Source organism: Phoenix dactylifera, chromosome 3, assembly GCF_009389715.1.
Source record: "Phoenix dactylifera cultivar Barhee BC4 chromosome 3, palm_55x_up_171113_PBpolish2nd_filt_p, whole genome shotgun sequence".
Classification (NCBI taxonomy): Eukaryota; Viridiplantae; Streptophyta; class Magnoliopsida; order Arecales; family Arecaceae; genus Phoenix; species Phoenix dactylifera.
The window spans coordinates 17696810-17712868 of record NC_052394.1 but is presented as its reverse complement, the minus strand read 5'-3'; positions in this window follow the sequence as shown (position 1 = coordinate 17712868).

Genomic DNA, 16059 nt, shown 5'->3' with positions numbered 1-16059 from the left:
CCAAAAGGAGAAACTAACAGACTAATTGATAGCATTTATAGGGTGTACGTAAGTCTCATATTGCAAGAAAATTAACCATGGGGATCGCTTTTATTGACCCTGATCATCCAACCAAGGCTTGGTTCTTAAGTAAAGGAATAAATATTTAGTCTTCGTTTAACCATTTCATTAGACCCTTCCATGTAGGTTTCCAGTACAAAAAGTTGCATGGCCCATGTGTTTGTACTATTCTATAGCATGCATGCATATGCATGGACACAACATACATACAACTAATACGAGGATGCGTGCTTCTATTCTTTTGCATACAGCTTGAATTATAGTAATATCTCAAATACTTAGCATTAAGTACATATCCGCACATGATTAATTACATGTGCATGCACATACACATATATATCGTTTTTGTTCGAATGAATCTCTCTGTAAAACTCTTGCATGCATCTCTGCTGGTGCATGATCAACTTTGAAACATGCCTTCTCTGCATGAGCAATCTGACCAATGGAAGGAAGAGTTGCCTGAAGAGACATTCTTGGAGGGTAATGCAATCAGCCATGGGTAAATGATAAGCCAAAAAACAACACAGAATTGCTTGGCTTTGGAGATAATGAAACCATGTATCCAGGATGCTAATCTCCGAGGAGTCTAATTGGAACTCGACAGGCTATTTATCGACAAACTCTAAATACTCAAGACTTGACCAAGGTATAGTTAGTCGGAACAGACCAATGCATATGATTTCCTATAACCTTCGCATGTAATGAACGCTCTTTTCATCTTATTATTGTTACTTGGTGCACAGGCTTGAGCAACGTTAGTGGTGTTCTCATTTTTGGAAGACTTTTTATGCTTCAAGTTACGTTACGTCATAACAATATCCTGCAGATCTACCAAAACAAACATTTTTGGTTTGGTCATGGTAGAGCCAAAATGGATCGATATTAAGAGACAATGATGCATAGATATGTGACACTGATTAATTAGTGGAAAGTCATTGTTGAGTAACCATTGAATCATATTATAAGTGCGAACATAGTCAGCATGCCAAAGTTTTTATGAGCCATACAACATGAAACACTGGTTGGTAAAGATAAATTAGCTTGGTGGCTATTGTTGAAAATGTTACGTTACGTCATAACAATATCCTGCAGATCAACCAAAACAAGCATTTTTGGTTTGGTCATGGTAGAGCCAAAATGGATCGATATCAAGAGACAATGATGCATAGAAATGTGACGCTGATTAATTAGTGGAAAGTCATTGTTGAGCAACCATTGAATCATATTATAAGTGCGAACATAGTCAGCATGCCAAAGTTTTTATGAGCCATACAACATGAAAATACTGGATGGTAAAGATAAATACTGAAGGCAAAAAGTTGCATGTAAATTTTCCTCAGAAAAATAATGCATGAATCAGTCCAAAGTTGTTTTAAGTTGAGAGCATATATATGTAGGTTCTAGCAATATGTCGCACTTATGTTGCAATTACATCAAGATAAAAATTTGACATCCATAGAGATAAACAACAAAGGGGGAAAAAAATCCTATTCAACAATTTACTAACTTGTTTGTTGTCACTCCTGCACATCATTTTGCTCTTTGTCCAAATTGGTTTTCCAAGACGTTAATGGGTGTATTCTTACTGGGATGTAAAGCAAATGGAAAACTAATTTGTACAAGACTTGGAGCAATGATAGCTTGGCTCAAATATGTTGCTAATAAATGAGTATTTATTGCATCCCTTACTTTTCATTTAGATCCACATGATACATGTTGCTCGTGTGTAAAGAGGCCTGTATGATGACACGTACGAATGAACTAGATGATTGTACCTTCTCCTCAAAATTATTAATTAACACTGTGCTCGACCATAAAAAGGAAAACCCCTTGTTTCTTTTTGAGAGGAGAGAATTCACAGTTCTCATATTTAGATAAGAAATAATCATGGATTAAATTGCCTATGGCTACACTGCATTTGAAAAAACACAAGAGGATACCTCTATATTGTCACTGCAACATGCATTAATATTACCATGTATATATATTAGAAATACAGTGGGAGTTTACCGGTGGAGTTCAAATTTAATCCATCACTCAAGAAAGACCTGAATTCTATTCGCATATTATTCTTAGCGGTCCATCACTCGTAAATAAATTTCATTTTTAGAAAACATGAGTTTATTTTATACAAATATATGGCATTCGAATGCATGCGTTGCCATCAAGGTGGTAGCACAGTTGGAACGGGGCTTTGTTTCTACCGGAGTGGCCCAGATTCGAAATGCTCGGTGAAAGCGCGTCTGATCCAGCTGGCACTGAGGTGGTGCCGGGGTGACGTACTTACACGTTGGTAACCACGGATCGGGAAGGGTATGAGTGTATTATCTATCCGCATCGAACATTTTCTGATGAAAGGAGAACCCAGTGGGGGCTGATACATTGGTAACGACGGGTTGGGGAGGCTATGAGTGTATTGTTTACCCGCATCAAACATTTTCTGGTGGAAGGGGAGCCCAGTGAAAGTTGCTATGCGGGTGGGATCGTAAATGCTCTTCCTTTTTATCGAATGGATCCGTGAGTGCCTCTCTTAGGTGGAGCTAAAAATGTGTTAAGAGAGTTCTACTATCGGCCTTGAATCAAAATTTGGGGGAACCAGATACACTCCCAAATATAATTGGATACAATATGGCATATGGCATGTGAAAAGCCTTTGTGGTTGATAGTGGCAATCCTCGAGCTAACCCAACAATCTGAGATGCAACGAACTCATTTATTGAATAAGTTGAATTCAGATTTAGAGGCTTGACTTGCTCGACCTAGATTAACTTATGTTATCGTACTCTTTCCTACGTCGAGGGATAGGCATGGGGTAACAAGCCTGATCGATAGGTCGAGCACAAGTGTACGCTATTCTACTTACATACGAAAAGTTATTCTCATTGACGAGCTCTCTTTTTAATTTGTTAGAGAAATGGACCAGTTAGACGTTATTACTCCATGCAGTTCGGTCATGCACGCAACATCGTTAAGAAAATGACATGTTAACTTATGCAATTCAATTACATGATTTTTCTTTTTCATTCACCCTTTTGAAATCCATTTGAATAAGGCCTTTCGGTAACAACAACGTTGTAGCAATGTAACACTTATGGCTTCCAACTAATCCTAACCAATACTCAAATGAATATTTATGGCTATGCACATTAAAAAAAAAAAAAAAAACATATCCCGGCTTCACGGTGAGAAGTTTTAGGCCGAGCTGTTGGCAGTAGAACTTTTAGAAGTAGAGCCTTTATAAAAAACTGTTTGTTATTTGGTAACTACATTTCTAAAATGCACGTGCGTTTGGTAAACGAACTGAAAAAGTATTTTTGATATGACAAAATGACCATAAAGGATATTACATAGTATTATACAACAGGGCATAACAAAATATAATATATATTAATACATAAATATATAATATAGTATAATATTAATATAATATAATATAATATTATTATAATCTAGTAATATAATATTGTATACTATAGCATAATAATTTAATTTAATATTAAATTATTTAACATAACATATCAATGTACTATGATATAATGTAATATAATATTATATTTATAGAATAATACAATAATAAAGGTATAACATATTATAATTATTAGCATAAATTAATTTTCCATTCTCTCAATGATTGTGGTATAATGTAACATAATATTAAATTATTTAACATAACATATTAATGCTTTATGATATAATATAATATTTATAGTATAATACAATAATAAAGGTATAAAATATTATAATTATTAGCATAAATTAACTTTTTTATCCTTCCGATGACTATTTATCTCTTTGTGTAATTATTATATTTTATTATGGATATTTTGATCCAAAAAGAAAAAAAATTATAACTCAAAACAACTTTCCGATAATTCCTAAAAGTGTTTTTTTGGAGAAGCTCCATTCAAAAAGCTTATTTATCTTTCTGAGAATGCTAAAAATAGTTTTCTAAAAATTTTACCAAATATCCTTATTTTATCTAAAAGCACTTTTGGCCGGCCAAAAAGTATTTTTTAGCCCTCCAAAAGCTCCCCCAAATGGAGCCTTAGGCTCTGTTTGGGGAAGCTTTTGGAGGGCCAGAAAGCACTTTCTGGCCCTCCAAAAGTACTTTTAGATGAAAAACTGTGTTTGGTAAATTTTTCAAAAAGCTGTTTCAGCTTTTGCGGGAAGCTGAAAACAGCTTTTGGGAGGAAGCTCCAATTTGGAGCTTTTGAGAGGAAGCCGTTTCAGCTTTTTCGGAAAGCTATATTTTTGACAAAAATGCCCATATTAAAATAACATAATTACATAGTTTATCCCTGTATAAACCTAAAAATCTGCTAGAGCCAAGAACCCAAGCCGTCAGACTCCCTTCCGTAAGAAAAGGTATTTTTCTTTTCAATTTTTGTATGCATCTCTTGAACCACATTTTAGAAGAAAAACATTTTAATCCTTTTCCATACCTTCCAAAATCAATCTATTGTTTTTTTTTTATCATCAACCTCGCGGCCTACGCTGAGGTCCTCCTCGAGCGTGAACCATGAAGAAGAGCCCCTGGACCGCGGAAAATTATTTTATGAAAAATTATGGAAAATTATTTTATACTAATAATTATAATATTTTATACCTTTATTTTTGTATTATACTATAAATATAATATCATATTATATTATATCATAATACATTAATATGTTATGTTAAATAATTTAATATTATGTTATATTATGGAAAATTAATTTATACTAATAATTATAATATTTTATACCTTTATTTTTGTATTATACTATAAATATAATATCATATTATATTATATCATAATACATTAATATGTTATGTTAAATAATTTAATATTATGTTATATTATGGAAAATTAATTTATACTAATAATTATAATATTTTATACCTTTATTATTGTATTATACTATAAATATTGTATTATATTACATTACATTATAATACATTAATATGTTATTTTAAATAATTTAATATTATGTTATATTATGAAAAATTAATTTATAATATTAATTATAATATTTTATACCTTTATTATTGTATTATACTATAAATATTGTATTATATTACATTACATTATAATACATTAATATGTTATTTTAAATAATTTAATATTATGTTATATTATGAGAAATTAATTTATACTAATAATTATAATATTTTATACTTTTATTATTGTATTATATTATAAATATAATATATATTACATTATATCATAATACATTAATATGTTATGTTAAATAATTTAATATTATGTTATATTACCAAATATTAATTTACTCTAATAATTATATTACTATTATGCTATATTAACATAATATTATTTTATATTACAATAATATTATACTCTATCGTATATTTATGTATTAATTTATGTTATGTTTTATTATGTTGTGTTGTATAATACTATGTAATGTCCTTTATGGTAATTTTGTCATATAAAAGTACTTTCTCAGTTTGTTTACCAAACACAAAACAAAGTACCACAGCACTTTACGAATGTAGTTACCAAACAGCAAACAGCTTTTTATAACAGCTCTACTTCAGACAGCTCTACTTCCAACAGCTCTACTTCCAACAGCTCTACTGCCAACAGCTCCCCCAAATGGAGCCTTAGTAATAAATAATACTCTTCTTAGTGAAAACAAACACATCAACTAAATATATATATCGAATGCCTGACTAATTAATTGATACCCAAAGTGTAACAACCCAAGATCTCATCCAAAATGAATAGCCAGAAGGTATTATTTGGATTCCTTGATCCTATATAAGTATCTAAGATCTACCCAGCGAATAACCGATGTGGGACTAAATATATGCCCGCACGGATCCTCACATACTCCCTCCGTTCAAGTCCTGACATTTTTATCAGGCTAAAGGTTCAAATCCATTCAAATCTAATCACAAACACCATGATCAGCCTGTGGCAGCCCTAATGGATCCGTGCTGCAGTGTTCCTTAGTCCACATAGGTTATGGGCTGGATTCGCTTTAATACCATTTGTAACAATCCAAGTCTCACCCAAAATATCTAGTCGGAAGGTATTATTTCGATTTCTTGATCCTATATAAGAATCCAAGATTTATCCAGCGAATAATCGATGTGGGACTAAATATACGTCCATACGAGTCCTCACACAAAGTTTCAATTTTATATTAGTATAAAAATTATAATGGCTATTTCTAAGAACAAGAAATAAACGCCTTTTCTCTAACCCATAGGGCCACGACCATCCACATCATGCCATATGCAGAACAATGCCATATATAAAAAGAGGGGAGGTAGGTTTCTTTCTTTGTCTGTCCTATCCTCGAGCAGGGCGTCCCTTCTCTCCTTTCTTGTCGCACTTCCTCAATGAAAGAGGGCAAAACATCACCTCTCTCTTTCCCTCGCTCAAAAAAAAAATAAATTTACACAAACAATGATAAATTTAGCACACATGAAACAATTACATGCACGCATCCAAAAGAAAATTAATTGATCATCATGTCAAGTTTAGGTTCGTGTATAAACATTTATAAGGGAAAAAAAGACATTGAAATCATCAGATAGGTAAATTTAACTGAAAAAAATATCTAGATCCAGCGGCAGTGGAAGATGCCGCCTCTTGCTTCGAGATATTCGGACTATGATCAGTGGCGGTGTGACCTTTCAGGCCAAGCACGCATTTAAAAAGGCGAACAGGGCCGCAGACTGGATGGCCTCTTATGTGTCCAATCACTTTAGGATGTGATGTAGATTGGAGAAGAGAAGTTACCTATAGCGCTCAGAGACTTGTTGTTTTTTTGATTTTATTGGATGTATCCGTACTAAAACTATATGAATAATCCGTCTTAGCAAAAAAAAAAAAAAAGTATCTAAATTAATTTATGAAAGGAGCTTCGCAACGTTCCCTCTCTCAGAATTCTTCTTACACAGTAAAATAATTTATGAAGTTTATTAAAAGTCGACAGGAAAAATAAAGATAGGGACATCTGAAATCATGTAGCAACCAGCATGCATTCTTTAAGACAATCTATCACATACTGAAGTTGTAGGGGAATTTATTTGAAAGAGCATCTACATTCATCTTTGATAGGAACTTCGCAGCCGCGCTCCCTCTCAGAATTCTTCTTATACAGTAAAATAGTTATGTCTTTTATCAGATGCTCGACTTTCTTGAAAGTTGATAGGAGAAACAAAGATAGGGATTGCGACAGTCATGTAGCAAACTAGGCTTCATCCTTAAGACACCATCTATCAAATACTTGACTGTATTTTAGATTGTCTATGATCTGCATCCTTTGTACACTTGATCAAACAAAATCTATCAAAATCTATCATGATGCAGGGTATTGTTCGGACCTGAGATTGCTATACATACTATCTTGATCCCCGAATAAAACCAGATGAATTGTTCGACATTTAGGGCTTGTTTGGATATTCAGGAATCTAGCTTGTTAGCGCACCCTATTTGATATCATCCAAAGATCTTTCAAAGTTTCAGTGTAAATTCTAATTTGAGAGCTTGTTGGTTTGCGGAAAGATTTTTTTTTTTTTTTTTTTGCCTCATAAGATTGAGCTGAGAGTATTGAGTTGATATGGATGATGCTCAAATGAGCTCCCCGGATGAAATTCTGCCTAAGTCCTTACAGGTCCCAAGGCTTTCCGTTTTCTCGTCATAAAACACTGGTCCCAAGGATTTTAGTGCACAGCAGCCCCACCGAACACTCACGAGCGAAGCCCTCGTGTGATATGCCGCTGCCATGAGCACACGTGGCTCAAGATGTGAGGTCACCGGTGACATCTGACACGTGCGCAGGCGGGCAGACGGTCGTAATTGACGGCGAGCGTCACGTTCCTTTCTTCGTTTGACGAAGGATATGGTTGGGCCAACATGTGATCCGAGGGACGACAGCTGGCTTTGCCCAACGGGCAGATTTAATTCATAAACAAAATAAATTCTAACGTGCCATGACAAGGTGGTGACACAACGATTTGTAAAGCTTGTAAAGTTGCCATTAAGAATTATATTTTACTGGCTCTGGAGCTCTACAAGGGCGGCTTCTTATTATATAGTAAAATAAAAGTTTGTTATGTTAATGAAATCAATAGTGGTCAATTTCCTGTATTAATATCAGTGCAACCACTATTAATAGCGTTAGTTAGCATACTTAAAATCTATTATAGTTATACTTATATATACATCTTGTATATACTATTGTATACAAGCAATTCATATATAATTCAATATACAGAGATTTCATCTTCTTCTTCCTCTACTGTAATTTTTTTTCTTAATTCAGTATCAAAGCCCACTTGTTCTTCTTGCCCACCAAAATTTTTATGCTTCCGCTACCTAATCCACATGTCATCCCTCGTTTTAGATTCCATCTCTCGTACTCTACATGTGAGAGAAGGTGTTGAAAAATAATAGTCCCATATCGGATAGGTTAAGAATTTTTGTGGTGCTTATATACTCTTGGGCCCATTTATTGAAATGTTCAGATTTTTAGATAGGTTTTTATCCATATAGAGTAATAATAAAGTGATATCCTTAGTAGTTTTACGGATGAAAAGAGTGGAATAATAAGAACCATGAGCAAAACTAAAATCGAGAGACCATAGCATTGAATTTTGCAGAACAAGCATATGGAGCTTACTTAAGACCATATGAAGTATGATGAAGCCGGTATATCTTATTTGGTGGATGAGATAACTCGACGGTGGCTGTACATATACTTCTTCTGAAAGATCACCATTAAGGAAGGTATTTTTGACATCCACTTCTTCTGAAAGATCACCATTAAGAAAGACATTTTTGACATCCATATGAAAAGGTGGCTAATTTCTAGAGCCACAGTAATAAGGCCAAGTATGCATCCAATCCCATTTCTAGAGTTGGATTGACAAATAGCAAAATTATTTCTACACTACTTGAGACTCATGCCAAATTAATACCTACTGACGGAACCCCTCTTTCTAATGCTCTTTATTATAAACAATTAGTTGGTAGTTTTGGATATCTCATGGTTACTCATCTTGATATAGCTTATGCTATTTATATCATCAGTCAGTTTATGATATCTCCCCAATCCACTCATTATGTTGTTGTTTTGCATGTCGTGCGCTATGTTAAGGATACCCTTTTTCATGGCTTGCATTTCATGATCAACTCCTTGCACTTAAGTGTTTACAGTGATGCTGATTGGATTGGTGATCCTAGTGAAGGATGCTTTACTACAAGCTATTATTTTCTCAGGAGCAACTCTCCTATCTCTTGGTGTAGTAAGAAGGGGACTATTATCTCTAAGTCAAGCATTGAGGCCGAACATGGGCTCATTATGGTGCCGCTACTCGATAATCAGAGTGCCATTGAGATTGCTCAAAATGATATTTTTCATGAGCATATTAAACATCTTGAAACCGATTGTCACTTTGTTCGCCAAAAAATTTGTTGTGGTGCTGTACAACTTCGCTCGATTTCTTCCATTGATCAAATTGCAGATACCTTCATTAAGGCATCCACCCGAACGTTTTTAGAGACTTAGTTTTCAAACTTAAGCTACCTTCCATCTACCATCTTTAGTTTGAGAAGGATGTTAATATAACTTATAATATTGATAGAGTTGTTATCATACTCAAATTTTGTTATAGAGTTGTTATCTTACTCAAAATTTATTATAGTGGAGGTGTCATATTCAAAATCTGCTACAGTAGGCTTATATATGTACCCTTTGTATACTAATATACAAGCAATACATATACGATTCAATATACAAAGATTTCATCATTTTCTTCCTCTCTTGTTTTCCTTCTCTTAATAATTAAAAACAAAGATAGGATTGCAGCAGTTATGAGCAAAACTATCATCCTTTAAAACATAAAATAATTAAGAAAATGACTGCTGAGATTTGCAATGATTGTAGTTAGGAGCTATATTTTACTAAAATCTGGGCTTGTGCAATTCATGCAGTCTCAAGAATACAAAAATGGGACTTTATAGACGCACTTCTTTTTAGATTACTAACTTTAGAGTCCTTGCAAAATAAAAATACTTATTATATAGGAAAGTAGATATGTGTTATGTCAATGAATTGAAAAGTTAAGATTTTGTTACTCGAAATGTCCATGTTTCTTGGAAGTTGACATGAAAAAACAAAAATAGGGATTTTAATAGTTATATAACAAACCACCATTCTTTAAAACACAACATAACTAAGAAAATGACCGCTGAGATGTGCCCTCAACGATGGTAGGAAAATTTTGAATTTATATACAAGATATCTACTTTTCTATTAGGTTAAATTATATTATGTTTGCTTCTAAAGTACATGTCATTCTAGGGTGGCAAAATTGCAAAGCATAGCAGGGTGATCAGTTTAGTATCTCTGATGAGGGATGGCAAAATATGACCCGACCCGCCGACCCGATTCGTGTTCGACCCACCATAAACAGGTTTGAGTTTGGCCTAAATAGGTTCGGATCGTAAACAGGTCAACTCGTTTAATCTGTTTATTAATTAGGTCGGATACGGATTTTAGATATCTGATCCGTTTAAACCGTTTAACCCGTTGAACTGTTGGGCAGGTTAAACAGGTCTAAACAGGTTAAACGGATCTAAACAGGTCGGGTTGGGCAGGTTAAACAGGTTAAACAGGTCAGGGTGAGCAAACAGGTCAAATGGATCGGGTCGGGTTGGGCAAACAGATTACATGTTTATTAAACAGATTAAACGGATCGAGTCGGATTACCTGTTTATTAAATATGACAGGTTCAGATTGTAATTTCTGACCTGTTTAACAAACAGGTCGGGTTCAGGTTTATGATTTTCTAACCCGACCTGCATGTGACCCGACCTGTTTATGACCTGACCTGATCCGATTGCCACCCCTCCCTCTGATCGAATAATTGTGCGTAAAGATTTTTTTTCCTCTTAAGATAAGGTCTCTATAAAGTATTGAATCCAAAAATAGGAAATGTAAAATAAAAATTTAAACTATTGAATATGTCCTACAAAATTTAAAATATTTATAGACAAAATTTATACTATGAAGACCCCATTCATGTACATCAAATTCTCTCGAAATCAGGTCATTATACCATGCGGGCCAAGGATCTTAAAACATATGACATTTTGTCGAAGGAACTTTTAGATCCTCCAAATTATGTCTGATGACTTTATATTTACGTATGCAAACATTTTCTATCACATTTTGTGTGAATATAAATAAGTTGGCATGAGAAATGCCAAGTTTTTTGCAAGTTAATAAAGAAAACTTATAATCTAGGAGAATTTTTTGTATAGATCTAAACAAAGTCATCTACCATATTAGAAATCAAGTGGAGCACCTAAATATCCAGAGGCCCAATTTTGCCATACAATGTTCAATCGAGATTTTTTGTTGTTGATAATTTATTTTTTTTTTGAGATTTATGATGATGTGTAAAACTCGTAAAATGTTCAATAGCTTGGTTAAACCAAGAGGGTTTTTTTTTGGAAAAATTTTGATGTAACTATCAATTTTGGAAGAGTTTTACCTTTTACTAATTTTTTTCATTAGTTACTACTATTTTAGGAAAAATGTAATCTATTCTTATTAAAAAAGAAATTCAATCCGAGTTTTCTAAGAGCGGTATTCACTAGTAGAGTTATTGTAATCAATTTTATCATGGGCTTAATAAAATAAAAGGAGTCCTAGTACCCTACTTCTAAATTTTCTTACTCTTTAGAAGGGTTGGGTTGAGCAGATTGAAAGAATTCATTCTTCTCTTACCAAAAAAAAAAAAAAAAAAATCATTCTTCTCCCTTATTAGACCAAACCAGGATTGTAGATGTTTAATAGCACTTAACTATTTTTTGAGATATAAAATAAGCAAGAATTTAATTAATAATTAACAAAAAAAATATTTGAGAAAAGGGAAAGCAAGAAATAAGGGTTCTATCTTTGTAAGCAGAGAAAAAAATAAAAGGTCAGCAAACCTTGAAGCAATTGCCAGCCACCAACTCGTATTTTGCTAGCTCTTATATATATATATATATATATATATATATATATATATATATATATATATATATATATATATATATATATATATATATATATATATATATATATATATATATATATATATTGGTATACTGGCCACTCACATTAATCTTGAGTGAGCATTGCCTACTGAGTCAATGGATAAAATACTCCACAGCGGAGGAGGGACAGTTACACAACTCTTATGGATTGAAAAGTTAAAAGCATTCCGCACGCTCTGGCTTGGCAACAGAAAAGAATGGCCGCTCTTTGTTTTGTTTTGATGGTACAAAAGGCTAACCCTGAATTACTGGCAGCTAATAAAATTTTATAGACAAATCATGATAAATTTACTTCCCCCCCCTCCAAAATTTAGGCTGCAATGGAATGACCACTTTTGGGCACATCAGAGACTGTTTTAAGTTCATGTCGCCACGGCACATTGAATTCTCCATCTTAACCACCAGCATCAATGCCTATTTAAAGAGAATGACCACTTGGTTTTGTCCATTACACTCTGCAGCTTATCTGGAAAAAAACACAAGCAGGCATGCATGCATGCATATACATATACATACATACATGTATATATATATTCACAAGCTTGCAAATGCAGATGCATATACATATGCACTCGCGGAAGTATACCTGCAAACAGATGTGCATATTTGCATGCATGCATGCCCGCACATACCCGCATGCACATATGGATGCAAGTATATGCACACACTACATGTGCATAGGCCCATGCATACGAAATACAATTCTTGATGACATGATGGATGCATATCTCCTCTCAACCATAAGTACTTTTACTCGACAAATAAGCTTGAAATACTTCTAAATATAATGGAACAGTCTTCATGTGAAATGGACTTGCTCAATGTACAACCTACCTTGGTGCTTGGTGCTGTAAACTAATAGGCCCATCTATGTCAATTGACCCACTTTTAATAGGCATGTTAAAGTAGTGCACCGATTTCTCATCGACAATTTTAGCAAGGATAATTAAGGGGTTCTAAGTTTCCATGACATTTTAATACTTCAAAATCATGATGGGATGATAAAATTATGAATATATTGAAACTACTAAAATATAAATTTAAAGTCAAAAAAAAATTCAAGTAAATGTAATAGAAAGATTTGTTTAATTTTATACATATAATGGTACAGAAACAGCTGACGGACATATAAAAGGTTATTATAGATGTGTATTTAAACTGTTTGTTTTAATAACTTGCGAAAAGCATGAAATTATTTAAAGAAAATTGAATCTATCAGAGCTATGAGTATTGAATTAAAATATTATATTAAAAAAAGCATATACCTCATTTTCCCCTTTGTGCTGATCATGCCTGTAATGGGCTTAAACAAATATCAAGTTTTTGTGAGAAAAACCGGCGAAAAACGTTACAAGGTAGGTTGGCTAGATTTAATGAGCGTTAGGTGTTCTAAGACCATGTGTCCCATTCACAGTAACCTAATTCACTAAAAACTCAAACAGATTGCAAATTGGTTCAAGACAAACCGGTCTGCAACTAACTGTTCAGCCTCATACAAATGGTTCTATATTATTTATTTGTGATATATCACAAACTGAAACCAAAACTACTAACATTTTTTAATCAAATATCTTGATTCATAGAAATTGACATTCTTTGCCCTATACCAAACAAATCTAATTCATCAAGAAACAGTTAACTGAGAATTAAGAGTCCGAGTCCATTCCAAGCCACCTAATCATTTAGGTAACCATGATCCAATCTCTTCATCCATCCATGGATGATGTATTTAGATTCAAGGAAAGGAAATCACCCAAGGATAAAGACGTGAAAGGCCTGCCGCCAAAAGAGATCCCCAGCTTTTCTTCCATGAGGGGTTATATTGCAACCTTGGTAAAAGGTTTAGACCCCGTTTAGCAGAGTTGTTGGCAGTAGAGCTTTCGAAAGTAGAGCTTTTTGAAGTAGAGTTTTTATAAAAAGCTATTTGCTGTTTGGTAGCTACATTTCTAAAGTGCTGTGAGACTTTAATATATATTTGGTAAACAAACTGAGAAAGTGCTTTTGGTATGATAAAATGATCATAAAGAACATTGCATAATATTATACAATAGAGCATAATAAAATATAATATATATTAATACATAAATATATAATGTAGTAAAATATTACTATAATATAATAAAATATTATCATAATATAATATTGTATATTATAGCATAATAATATAACATAATTTGATATTATATAACATAATCTATCAATGTATTATGATATAATATATTATTATATTATATTTATAGTATAATACAATAATAAAAGTATAAAATCTTACAATTATTATCAATATATATTAATATTATCAATTTTTGTAATTATTATATTTTACTATGGGTATTTTGGTCTAAAAAAAATTATAACTCAAAATAGCTTTCCGATTGGGCCAAAAAGTTGTTTTAGCTTTTTGGCAAACCTAAAACAGCTTTTCAATTTTTTTTCCCAAACATTACTATTCCATATAAAAGTGCTTTCGGAAGGCCTTAGCCCACGTCTTATCCTTCTTCACATTCTCTGGCCCCGACCTAGTAATCCCTTCTTATAAACACAAAAGTGGTGGCTATAACAGAATCCTGCAGGAAGTGGAAGGGTCGAAGGATCTACAAATGGTTTATGAAAGTGCCCTTAACACCATGAAAAGAAGGTGATCGAGTCAATAAAGGAATGCGAAGCTGTGAAGGCCTGCCTGGCCCCGATCCTTTTGACCAGCACAAAGGGGGGTGAACTATGCTCCTGCCTGGGCCCGATCCTTTTGACCAGCACAAAGGGGGGGTGAACTATGCTCACCCTGCATATGAGCCGAAGAAGTCTTTCTCCTTTCCATTTGGCGATCTCGGCCGAGATAAAGAGTCCTAGGGTCGCGGGGACCTTAGGGGCTCATCTATAAGAGCGAGCGCCCCCCCCCCCCCACCCTGGCACCACCACCATCGAGCGCCATGACCATTTCTCTCTCTTTTATCCCTTCAAACTCACAACATTCCATCACTAGGCTCACCGTAAATCGGGCCTGTCGGACGTCGCCTTCTACTTTTCTTCTTCTTCTTTCGATGACTAGGATTCATGACCGCTGGCTGAGAAATCGGCCGAAAACTGCTTGAGGAAAAGGATCCCCTATTTTGTTCTATTTCACCTCCTTCACCCTTTTTCGGACCACCACCACCATCGGCGTTCATCGCTGAGGGCCTCAGCCCCTTCCTTAGCCAAAACCCTAGCCACCGGCAAGCGGGCCGGAATCCGAGAACGACCGAGCCAATAAATCCATCTCGGGCCTCTTTTTAGTTTGATTTTTGGACGATCGACCGCCGTCACTGACCACCCTCCGCCTCATGTCTCCACCGCCTACTGCCATCCGTCGGACCTCGACCATGGTAGCTACCGAACCACCCACTTGCTTCCAAGAAAGAAAGAAGAGAAGAGAGAGAGCCATCCTTCTCTTATTTCTCTTATTTTCTCTCTCTTTCTTCTCTCTCATCTTTCTATTTCTCTCTAAGAAGACCCATGGATCCATGAACGAGTCCTATCTCCCTATCATATGGATCCAATTGACCCCTAAAAAGAAGCCCCAAACTACCTTGGTGCCCGAGCTGCCTACTAGATCGATCATCTCGACCTCGTTGAACATCCCTGAAACTCCTATTGACGAACCATGTTGATTGATCTTGGCCTGATTGAATCTAATTCATTGAGCAAAACATCTAGACCTAACCTACACGAAACCACCGTATGTTTAGCCAAGTCTTTTCAAATTATTTATTTAAAGTTATTATTTAGAAATTAATTTTGCTATTAATATTTCAAATAAGTTTAGCAGAATCGCCAAGCAAAGTCTAACAGTATAAGACAAAAGAGATAAGTAAGCCTTATACTTCTTACTAATTTTCGAACCTATAACCCTAACACTTCTTATTAGTTTTCAAATTTCTACTTATTTTTTGAAATTA